Genomic DNA, 12,504 nt, shown 5'->3' with positions numbered 1-12,504 from the left:
AGTGAATGAACTGGTATATTAATATCAATGAATGAAAAAACTAGGGATATTTTCTTCTGCTCACATTCCGTGAACGCAGAACAGAATGAAAAAGAGAATGAACAAAACTGGATGAATCAACTGTGAGGGGCTTGCTGTGATTGTGAGGTTCGGCGTTGGCTCATTTTCGGTATCCCGAATGCAATAGTATAATGATCGAATGTGGTCGGAAATTCAGCTGAAAAGATTGATGTGATACTGATATTTCCAAGCACTGGCGCTCACCATTCACAGTTACCGACTCGCCGTCCTCATTTTCAAAGAAAAACGGCCCGATGACTCCACCAGACCATAATGCGCACCAAACAAAGACTTTTGGCGGATGCAATGGCCTCTCAACAATAACGTGTGGATTTTCTGAGCCCCATATACGAAAATTTTGGGTGTTCACATAGCCACCGAGCTCGAAATGTGCCTCATCGCTGAAGAAAATTTGATGCGAAAATTCAGCATTTTGCTGCTGTTGTTCGTTCACCTAATCGACGTATGCCCGACGCATTCCATGGTCACCACGCTCTTATTTTTGTAACAGTTGGACTTTATATGGATGTAGGTGCAAGTCCAAATGCAAAATTCGCCACAATGATGTGTTTGACAAGCCCAATTACTGAGCACGCCGTGGAATCGAAACATTCGGGTCATCCTCCACACTGGCAGCAACAGCAGCAATATTTTCGGCCGAACGCACATTACGATGATGCACAGGTTTCACAATATCCGCTACGGATCCAGTTTGTTCGAATTTACGCACTACATTAGCGATTGTGTGCTCTGTAGGCCGTCCATGACGACCAAAATCCGTCCGTAATGCTCGAAAAACAGTTGCCGGTTTTTCATCATTTTTATAGTATAATTTAACAAAATTAACACGTTGTGCGATGCTAAAACGATCCATATTGTAAAATGGCAGACATTCAACTGAGCGTTCGTTCAGCAAGCAAACGTGAATGTTTGGAGGTCCTAATAACAAAAAAAGTTGATGGGTCTGAGCCTAGGGGCACGGACGGGATCTTGACATAGGACTGTGATTGGGTGTAGTAATTGCATTTGAATTGTTTTTTTTTCCATTGTTCAAAATCTGTATTTTTTTTCTCTTTTGATACATCAAATAGAAGCCCTGAAAAAAAATCGTTTCCTGTACGAACTTGTATCCTTTAACGGGTTAGATGAGATAACGCGGTAGAATCCGGAACCACATTCTGTTCAAATATGTACAAAAAAGTACGTTAAAAGTCATTACTACCTTTTTCTTCTGTTTATTTAATTATTCAGAAGAAGACAAAAAGACAAAGAGTCGTCATGTATCATTTTTAAACAGAAGTCTGAAGTTAAGATCTTCATAACTATAAGTCTAAGTTAAATTAATCTATGACTACAGAAATATATAAAAGATAAAAAGATAGAAAAAAAGAGCATTTTCTCCTTCGTTGCCACGTTGGTGATTTATAATCTTCTTAGCGAAGAAAAAATACGTGAAACTGGTGAATTTGAAGATAAATTCTGCTTTTTCTAAAAAACTTGAACGAATTCCACACCAAAAAAACTATGGATGGGTTATACCTATGATACAACCGCAAGGTTGACGTAGGACTGCCGTTTGCTTAGTAACCATTTGTGTTTTTTTCAATTAGCAATAATCGCACCTCGGCTGTTCCTCATTGGGTACGATATCGTTGCTGCGCAGAGCTATCTTTTGTATGTATTGATTAAACTAGTGAATGAATGAAACAATTTACGAACTCAATTGCAGACAAATCCCAATTTAGGTCAATTCATGCATTATGGTAGTGGCCATCGCAGCAAATAGCTATCAACATTTTGCCTAATCATCAAACGGTAGGCGTAGAAGTTGTACCCGCTTTTGTAGACCGTGTTAGCAAAACGAATTTCGCAGTGTAAAAATGCATAGGAGTATAAAAGTACTGCAAGATCTGCAATGCCGATTTTCCCAACTTATTGGTTTCGGAATCTGTGTTAGGAAAACACATTCCGATTTGCAAAAATACAAGCGAGTACAAAAGTACTCTTAGCTTGCATCTCATTTGTAATGCCAATTTCCCACGCTCCATGGTTTTGAAATCCGTGTTAGGGATATATTCCGATTTGCAGAAACGCGAACGAGTAAAAAGTACCCACAACTTGCATCTATTCAGCAAAGTTTGTGTTAGCGAAACAACCATTCATTCCAGCGATGGTTCCTCAATCGTTACGCAATCATAACTGAGTGGATTTCCGAGCGACACTCGCTTTTATACCGATTGGTGTGATTTCAATAGCCTGTTCTGAAAGCAATTTTAAGGCAACAAAAACTAGATTTTGGATCAAAAAGTAGTAAGCGTAGAACGCGTAGACATTTTATCTTTCGAATAAAGTGAATATCATACCATTTAATTCAGTTGTTTAGGAGCTGTTAACGCTCAAAATCTCGTTCTCGGGCGTAACGATTCCGTTTTCGAAATTTTGAACTTCCACCCCAGTATAGTATAATAACGCCCGGCGATGTATATTGAGTATTCTATGACCATGAGTGCTCTCTAGAAAAGTTCGTGTAACTTCTATAGTGAATTGATTTTATTGGGTGCTAAGTTCTGCTTATGTATAGGAAAGGGAAAGGAGAATTGGCATGTGCATTCGAGGAAGTGAAGCGGGTTCCTTAGGAAGACTCATATAGAGAGCATAATATTAAGATCGCGACTGCTCATGCTATTGTAATCTGATATGCGGAAGTATTCTCTTTCGATCTTCTAAATCAGCAGCCAGTTAAATTAATTAATTGCATCTTTACATAACCAAATAACATGCTCGATGTTATGACATCCTAGACCACAATTACATGAATTGTTAGTAGCAAGACCTACACGATAAAAACGTGAATTGAGCACGAATTGATTGGGCAACATACAATACAATAGCTGATAAATGCCTATTAGGGGCTGTCCACATACCACGTGGACAACTTTAGGGGAGGTAGAGGTTACGGGAATGTCCGCGCTTGTCCACGGTGAAAGGAGAGGGGGTTTAGATAATGTCCACGTGGACTCGTTAAATATTTTTTAAAGCAAAAAAACTCATGTTTGTAGTAAAAAATGAATGAGATCTGCTTTGTATTTACATGCTTTTTAAACTTTACGCCCACCTTGAATACTCTGTATTCATCATAAAAAAGACTGAGTTGTCTGAGAGTGCTGTCAGGTCAAACATTTATATCTTTTCATAGTACTGAAACGCATATGAAAGAAACGCACATAAACTGGAACCGATCCGTTTATTCCTAACGGTAATAGAGGATCTTGAATTCCGTCAGGATAAAGCTACCCAAAGATAATTGTTGGAATTTTCGTAGTATTGAAAAATCCCGACTTAAGTGCGAATTTCGATTCAGCTTCCACTCTTGATGACAAAACTGCTTCCTTTCTATTTTCCAACCACTCTCAAGGCTTTCCCCAAAAATGGAAACGAACAAGAAATTCTTCCATGGGTGCACGGGCCATATCTCTAAAGATCTGTTTCTTGCAATGATGTTTTCCTTTAATGTTATCTGGTAATTTTTGTATTATGCTTCTATTGGGTTGTCTGGAAAGTCCATGCTGCTACTGATGACAACCAAATACACACGCTTATCATGATTAATCCTCAGCACTCGACACTTGAATTAATAGATTCGCTACAGATGTCTGGAATCACCGTTCATGTGAATACGGTTCAATCTATATTCCGGAACCCGAACATATTTGACATATCGCAATCCGAACGAAATCAACTTTTGCATTCTGCAATCCAAGGTTAAAACATTTGCACGACCCGATAGTATTTGACTCAATCGGATTATAGAATGCAACATTGTGTTAATATATAGGAATAAGGGTTTCTTTTACCGGAAATTATCAATTTGTTCCATAAACGCAACGAAAATATATATTTGTAGCGAATTGTGAAGGGCAAATCATTCATAATAATGTTGAGTTGAAAAAATCTTGAGCAAGTGAATAGAATTAATAGTATTGGCGCGGTGAGAAAAGTGGTGTAGGAAAAATCTGTATTATGAGCTTCTACCAATCAACAAGTCTCGATGAATTCCAACAAGTACTTCTCGCAGCTGAACGTATTAAAATCCAGAACGCTTCCAGGGTGCTTCTAAGACTCCACTCGCCTTACTCACTAGATATTTTATCTCAGCAGATATTGTATTTTTAGATTATCAACTGTTAAGATACCTGTAAGAACTTCAACTCACTATATAGCATAAAAAGCACTTTGTCCAGTTTTTTTGACGAGAAAACTAAGATGTTTTGAGAGAATGGAATTCTAAAGTTGCGTGAAAGGTGCTTAAATATTATGGAACAAAACGGTGCACCTATAATCGAATAAATGTATATCTAGAAAAAATATGCTTTTGATTTTTTTTTCTTAGAATCGATACGTATTTTTCCGGACAATATTTAGCATGATTTGAGAATTAATCGCGCTACCGCTACCGCGATGATATCAACATGTTTTTTTTTCTGATACCATTTCTGTATTGTTTCGAGATTCGTATTTCTTCGATAAATGCCAATAACTGTTTTCAAACAAGGTGCTTCATTTCATTGTCTGATTTTCTGAAAACTCAAACAGCCTTAATAAGAATACTTGAGAGTAAATCGAAGAATTTAAAGCAAATCGTTACTATTAATAAGACTGTCATTTTTATCAATAAAAAACATGGAAAAAGAAAGTAGGAACAATCTTGAAATGAAATTCAATGCGGAAAAAATAGATTTTTTCGTTCGTTACATTTTTCGTAGGTTTTCGAAGTTTGCCGGGTCAGTTAGTATTTTATAAATATAATCCGTTGCAGTCGGGCCGCCGTATGAGGACCAGATTCAAAAAGTAGCACAAAAACAAAACATCCTGGGTACTAATTCCGTTATTTTAAATTTAATGATTTAATGAACTTCTCTATCTCAGGTATTATTGGCTGATTTTCAAAAAATCAGTAGAAAAACACGTAATATTTGCAACAACAAAAAACACTTGTTATGAATTGCTTTACGATCGCTGCTTTTCGTCAAAGCTTAGATGTCATAGTTGAGAGTGTATACTCGTAAATGAATCGTGTCGCTACACACTTCGAGTCCAGATTACCTTGACATATACGTACCCTGGCATGAGTGGTTGTTCCACTTGATACAATTTAAACCACATACTTTATTAGTGCATCTTTTATCGTGGATAGCACTCAAACCACTGCATTGCGGATTAACAAATTATCACCATCACGAAAATCATGCGTTTAATTAGTATATTTGGAATGACTAATATATAAATACTACTGTCACTCAACGCGTTGTGTTTCGACTCCAACTGCGTTAAATATAATTATGGTAATGACAATTTGTTAACCCTCCTGTACTCGCGTGCAAAATCATAACACGTATACTCGCGCACGGTGTCACAGACCGAAAATTGAACGTCTCTGTAATATTGCCATTATGTATTTTTCAGTCTTTATTGGCATTTATTCGAAGAAGAGGGTATGATTGAATGAAAAAACTCCAAAACATATGTTTTCTTCGTCTTTATTATTTTTTAATAGTCATCTAATTCTGCCTACTCAAAACAGAGTAATTTTTGATACTCCAACACAAATAACGATATTCCAATTTTTCATTGTTATTAATTAAAAGTAAGTAACTCTGGAACTCTGGATATAAAAATGAGCTATAAAATAACATAAAAACGTATTAATCGATTGCGGTTTCATTGAAGTAAGAATCAGAACATTGCATAACTGCATGCTCGAAACAAACATATTTTTTGACGTAGAACTACGTCTTTCATTAAGGGTGCCAAATCAGAAAACAGGTCACGTTTTTATGAAATAAAGTTAAAGTTAATAACTATTTTTGCCGCGAAGGGATTTTGGCGATTCACATACTAAAAGAATCGGACATTCCTAAGATTTGTTTAATATGATATACATTAGAATCCCCTGGTTTGTAAATGGTTAAAATTCATGAAAACATGAGGCGTTTCCATTTTCCCATACATTTGTTCTGTCCATTTGTGTGCTTTCCCGAACAGACCTGTCAATATCGAGCAACTTATCGACGACCAACGGAGGGGAAATCGTAGGATTCAAAGTTCCCATGAACAAAGGAAAAGTAGAATAATGAAGGGGAATACTTGCCTAGAGTATAAACAGTGGATCTCGCTGAGGCAAACTATTAGAGGCGAATGAACTGCAAAGTTTAAAGCCTCTTAAAAACAAAGGAAGAAGAAGAAGGCAAACTTTCATTCGGCATCGGACTGTTGAGCAATCCAGTTCACTTTGCTTTCGCTGCGCCTCGATCTAAGATTGGACCCCACCAGTGGTAATCCAACTTGGATATCGTCGTTTGGTTTTTCTGTTCGTTTTTCGCGTTATTCGTATCGTGTGTTTTTCTTTCCGCGTCATAAATTGGACGCTTCGCGTAGTGTATGATGAGCAAGAAGAAGAGGAAGGCAGGCTCGAGCCCTACAAAAAACGAACGCATTGCCAGGGGCAATAATATTTCGAGGCAAGCGTCATCCAATGATGCACGCGATGTTGGTGCAATGAAAAGCGCTCGCACTGAACCGAGCCTTCGCGAGTGTGACACCGCATCGCACAACAGCGAAGTAGGCGATTTCGGCGCGTCGGTCGAAAATGTAAACGCCGTTACCCAGGCAGCAACCAAAATCAAGCTCCCCCCGCTGGTGGTGAAGGCGGTCGCTCTTGACAAACTCATCAGCGAATTCGCATCGATGGGTGTTTCAGCAGAGTACAAGCCTTGTGGCACAATTCAGTCTTTTTCCAAGCAGTTAACATTGTTTGTTTTCCGTCATCATAAGGTTGTGCGTCAAAAAAATATTTGAGGAATACCATGCATCTTGAATGTCTTACTGGAATGTTATAAGTTATTTGGGTTCGCGTGCCAGTTGCAAAACTGCCTTCAGCTAGGATTGCGTTAGCGCTATGAAGCATTGCTACTGTTTTTGAGGTTGTTATTAACAAAAAGAGTTTATTTCGCTTGTTTAGTCACCGAGAAAGTAAATGTCGTTCTGGAGTTTTGTATGTGGTTTCGCTTGCCAGTAACAAAACTTCCTCCACTAAGAGTGACAGCTGCGCTTCTCTCGAGCATGAGAAAGAAATACAACTTTTTTCGAGGCCAGTAATATTAACAGAAGCGTTTCTTTCGAGAATAGCGCAAAATGATGAGAAGTGTTTTATATTCCTAGTAGTTTCAAGCCACCAATGTATGGCTCTGTATGCATGCTATGGCGAAAGCTTGTTTGGCGCTTGGTTTACGTTGTACGAACGATGCCTAGAGGTGCGATTCCTTTAAGGCAATACTAAATAACATGTAGCATGATATTTGATACTTGCAAGTGTTGTCATTGTTGTTGTTTCCATGCGGTGCCAAAGATATATTGATGTAGTTATGAGATGTGGAATAATGGTGCTGGTGCAACATGTATATAATCGAGTCTAGCCGAGTCTATGTCAATTGCGAAAAAGGCAAAAAAAAAGAAAAGCGTTCGAGGTAAATTTTCATTGCATTTACATGAAATAAATTGCGACTTACGATCAGCTAGTGTATTGTTTTGCGAGGGCAAGAATGAATCATAAATCAATTATCGTCAACAAATTCTACAATAAAAAAACAATTTCAGAGATTATTCTACTAAGCAGTTATTTCTAAAATTTCACAGCATTATAGAATAATATCCGAAGGTATGAATAAGCGACTTATAAGGAATAACAGCGTAGTTCTACGTCAACAATGCGGTCGTATATTGGACACAACCTCCTATATTTTTTTTACATTTCATGCAGTTGTTGCGTGAAGAGAAGAATGTATAACGAACTTCTAGATAATTACTAGATGATAAAGGTTCTGGAATATAAAGTTTGCATATTTCTAATATTCTTTGTCTCTGTATTCTTGGTAAACTAAGAATTAAATTCTTTTTTTAGATGGAGCATAAAAAGATGATATAAAAGGATTTCTAGGAACTTCCTTTTCTTTTTCTTGTTTTCTTGTCGATATTGTCCATTATAAAAAAATATCCCCGAATCTGTAACTGTTCAAAATTACCATAAGCCACCGATTAGTTTATAGTTTACTGTGTACAATTCTTCCACAAGTGAAATTCTTTCACAGGTGTGTATATGTATGACCATTATATTAGCGAATAACTATACGAAAGTCAAATATTTATATTTTGCTTTTGAACGTATGAATCTAACGACGAATAGTCAATATATGGATCCGTTCAATCCAGTTACAAAAGGGACTGAAATCAAATAAGAATAGTCCGGTAATGATCTTATGCATTATATTCAATAAATATTCCACGCCACTAACGTTAATTTATACATTTTATTCAACAATATTCTAGAATATGAAAAAAGGCACTTGTCCAAAAAAGTTACTTCTATACTCGCGTCGGTGTGTCAGACCGAAAGTGTTAAAAAGTGGCACATGCCCCCTTTGTACCAACACATGCGATACGCTAAGCGACGACGAACGACGAATAACGAAGCTAGAAAGAATCGCAAAGTCGTAGTGTTGGTATTTTCTGAGAAATGAACGAATTATTGATTTCTCGGTCTGACAGACCAATGCGCGAGTATAGGAGTGTTAAAAACAAACGGTTAGAATTTGTCGGGGGAAAGGACAGCTGTTGGTATCATTGTTGAGATTCGTTGACTGCTGCAAGTTATTGTTTCTATCGCTTGACGTGAGGGTTTTGCCGTTGCTGCTGGAATTTGTGATTCGGCGATTGTGGGAGCTGTACTGGTGGGTATATGGGAAAATCACTACCGGCGGGCTTGTGCCGTACTGCTCTAAGTTCCATTCGCTTTGGAACACTACAGCTGGTTCGGTTGAAACTGGCCCAGCATAAGTAACTGTTGGTGTGGAGAAAACGCTCTGTAACATAAAAATTTGACCTGGTTTGTTTATAAACAAATATAGTCGCTGTCATTTTTCATCTCATCTCGCATCTTCCATGCCTCATCCTCATAATGTCGAAAACGAACCACCTGTCAATTCCAGCTCCTTGGTCCAAACGATACAATTGTCTGCCAATATACATTGTGTGTTTCAACACAGACCTTCAACAAGACAAATCAAATAGTACTTTATTGTAAACAAACTAAGCTTAGGTACGTACACTTGCCAATGAAGCGCTTTTGTGGTTCTGAGCTCATTAGAGGGTGTTTGTTTATTTTACGCACTGAAAATCAAGATTCGGTGGTGATTATCAATTTTTTTTCAATTTAGATTCATTTCAGCCATTGAATGTCGTCAGTATATGGTAAGAAAGTTGGAGTTTTGTATATTTACGATGGTTTCAACACGCGATTTGACCAAAGTCATAGATAATCTTCGAAAATTTTAAGTTTGATACAGCATACCGGTTATTGATACTATGGATAATTGCGATGAAAACGATATCATATGAAATTGGCTGATATCATTGGTTATGTAGGGGTCGATACGAGAAGGATTTACAGTATTTTTAACGCAAAACACTCTATTCATCGTTTATTAGTTGAAAAAAATAAAAGTTACAATACTTATAACAAGCCATTCCTCGTAATGTACATAGCACATTGTAAAATGATGATTTTCTAACCTTTTCAGCGTGGAAAGAATACATGAAATCGGGAACTTTGAAGATAAATTCTGATTTTTCTAGAAAATTTGAACGAATTTCATACCAAAAAAACAAAATGTCCTCATTTTACTCGCTGCGCCATATGGTTGTAAATACAACGTAAATTCGTCAATTGACGGTTTCATGTATTCTTTCCACGCTGAAAATGTTAGAAAATCATCATTTTACAATGTGCTATGTACATTACGAGGAATGGCTTGTTATAAGTATTGTAAATTTAATTTTTTTCAACTAAGTAAACGATGAATAGGGTGTTTTGCGCTAAAAATAATGCAAATCCTTCTCGTATCGGCCGCTACATAATCAATGATATCAGCCAATTTCATATGATATCGATTTCATCGCAATTATCCATAGTATTAATAACCGGTATGCATTATCAAACTAAAATTTTTGAAGATTATCTATGACTTTGGTAAAATCGCGTGTTGAAACCATCGTAAATATACAAAACTCCTACTTTGTTACCATATAATGACGACATTCAATGGCTGAAATGATTCTAAATTGAAAAAAAATGAATAATCACCACCGAATCTTGCTTTTCAGTGCGTAAAATAAACAAACACCCTTACTTTTGTGGTTCTGGGCTCTAATGTAGATGTCGCATGAGCTGATTCAGCTTTGCTTAAATTCGTCAAATGGATAGTAAAATTCAAAGCTTCGCTGACAGACGTACAAGATGAAGAGCAGTCACGAATGCTTTGCGGAATAACTGCATACACAACTGCTGTCCGGAAATCCCCGCTGGTTTCGAAACTAATCCTAACCGCTTTTGATATGTTTCGCACGTTTTTCAATTATTAATCGCAACTGGCATCATCACATTTGTACACTCAATATATATGCCACTGTTCATCCGAGCCGCAGCGCAACACCAGGGCACATTGCAGGTGTTCGACTGCTATATCGCATTTCGGTTTGGCACCGGCGGTCCAATCCGTTGGATGCAAAAATGGTTCGGTTGATTCGCATTCTTTGTTCGTAGTTTTATTTTGCACACCCTCGGCTCGGAAACATTTGCCTCCTCACCGCTTCCGTTTTCCACTCTGTTTTTCCGAAGCATTTCCATCAGCGGTATGCACTTCACGTGTTTTTTTTCCGGTGGTGTTTGGGTTTTTTCAATCACAGTTTTGTGCCGTACACTTTCAACACACCTTTTTAATACGTGAATTGAAATTTCCCATATAAACAGCCTCGAAGGAATGCGGTTGTGGTTAATAAAGGCCACTGTTCACTGGCTGGAAAGGTGATTTTATGAATTAAAAATTAGCAACAGAATATACTTGTTTTGTATATTACATCGAATATATAACACAACTTCTAGCTAGGATTGATTCATGAAACATCGAAGAATGACCAGGAAATGAACAGTTACCATGTGACAATTACATCAACTCGATCAATTAAATGTAATGACTTCCTGAAAAAAAACCCTTATCCCAATTATTATTAGCCGATTCCATTCCGGTTAATTATGTTCGTATTGATCCGCACAATTTAATCACTTGATTAGGTCTACTGCGGTAACGTAATCCGCCAACACGGACCACCACCGCAGCTGCTGTCGGTACGCTCCAAGGTGATGATTTACGAGGTTGTCCTGCCTGGCAAGGGGCACGTACTCGTACGCGTACTTTAAGGCTGCATATTTTTCGGGGAAAGGCACTACGCCCTATCAAATATGATTTGTTGCTGATGGGATTTGGCTCTGCCTGTGGACTGTAGATCTGGTTGTCTGGTTCCCTTCAAGTTTGTACAACAACGCTCGGCGGCAAGATTAATGGCGCGAAAATTGAATAAATGCAACATACATGTCACGCAAATTAGCATACCAACCCATCCGTGATTAGTTCGTGTCTAGCTGGCGGACCGGTCGGGATAATTAGATACTAATTAATGCCGATCCATTAGTGGGTGCACGATGGTCAAGAGTTGAGAGGGCAGTGACGAGCACATGTTCGACAAAACAGATGGCACTGGCCGATCGCACCCAAAACAACACGACCACACTTTGAAAGGGCTTTTGTGCACGTTTAATCTAAACTAAAACAAATCGATAGAATATTATGATTCAGTGCAACATCACTTCTCGTTTGGTGGTCATCGGAGCAACGTCGTTGCCGGCGAGCGTCGGGCGGGAACGGATTGTCTTTCTTAAGACAGGTGAAGGAGGAGTAATGGAGTAGTTTTCTTTCTGCAAGGTCCCTTTTCAGGGCTAGAGACGATTGAACTGCAAGAGTTTAAAGTATCTATAAACCAAACAAGGAAGGAAAGATATATCAAGGCGGTTTAGTAGACGAAGGTCGACAGATCTTCGTTTGGTGGTACCGAAAGCATACGCGTTTTGCTGAGGAACGTCGAACGACAATGAAGTGTCTTTTCCAAGACATATTTAGAAGGAGTTTGGAGTGAGTTGTCCTAATAGGCCCATTTCGTGGCTAGAGAAGAATGAACTGCAAAAGTTTAAAGTCCCCATAATTCAACAAGTCTAGGAGGTCGTTGAAGCCTAATTGGTTGCGTATCCGCTACTAAGCGAACGATCATGAGCTGATAACTCAGAGCCCTCAACTGACCATCTTTGTGTGTTAATCTAGCTGCTACGTCCACGCAACAATCATAATGTGTGATGGTGACCCCAGTCACTCACTTCACATACAGTCTGCTGCATCGATAATTGGTGCTATAAATAATACAACAATGGAAGCCTCATATCAACAGTCGCTATGTGAACAGTCCAACTGTGAACATTCGAACAACAGGAATATTCTTACGCCG

At 38.1% G+C, this 12,504-nt stretch overlaps 1 protein-coding gene and 1 pseudogene across 2 annotated transcripts in view; one reads left to right on the top strand and one right to left on the bottom strand.

Annotated features, from left to right (window-relative positions):
- LOC129764240 (5-hydroxytryptamine receptor 1-like) overlaps positions 1-12,504 on the top strand; it is a 201,156-nt gene that overhangs the window by 57,913 nt on the left and 130,739 nt on the right. The window lies entirely within an intron of this gene.
- On the bottom strand, positions 1,545-1,727 carry LOC129763774 (U4 spliceosomal RNA; annotated as a pseudogene).

This window comes from Toxorhynchites rutilus, chromosome 1, assembly GCF_029784135.1.
Source record: "Toxorhynchites rutilus septentrionalis strain SRP chromosome 1, ASM2978413v1, whole genome shotgun sequence".
Taxonomy (NCBI): Eukaryota; Metazoa; Arthropoda; class Insecta; order Diptera; family Culicidae; genus Toxorhynchites; species Toxorhynchites rutilus.
The sequence above is the reverse complement of the archived record's forward strand: the minus strand, read 5'-3'. Positions and strand labels throughout refer to the sequence as shown.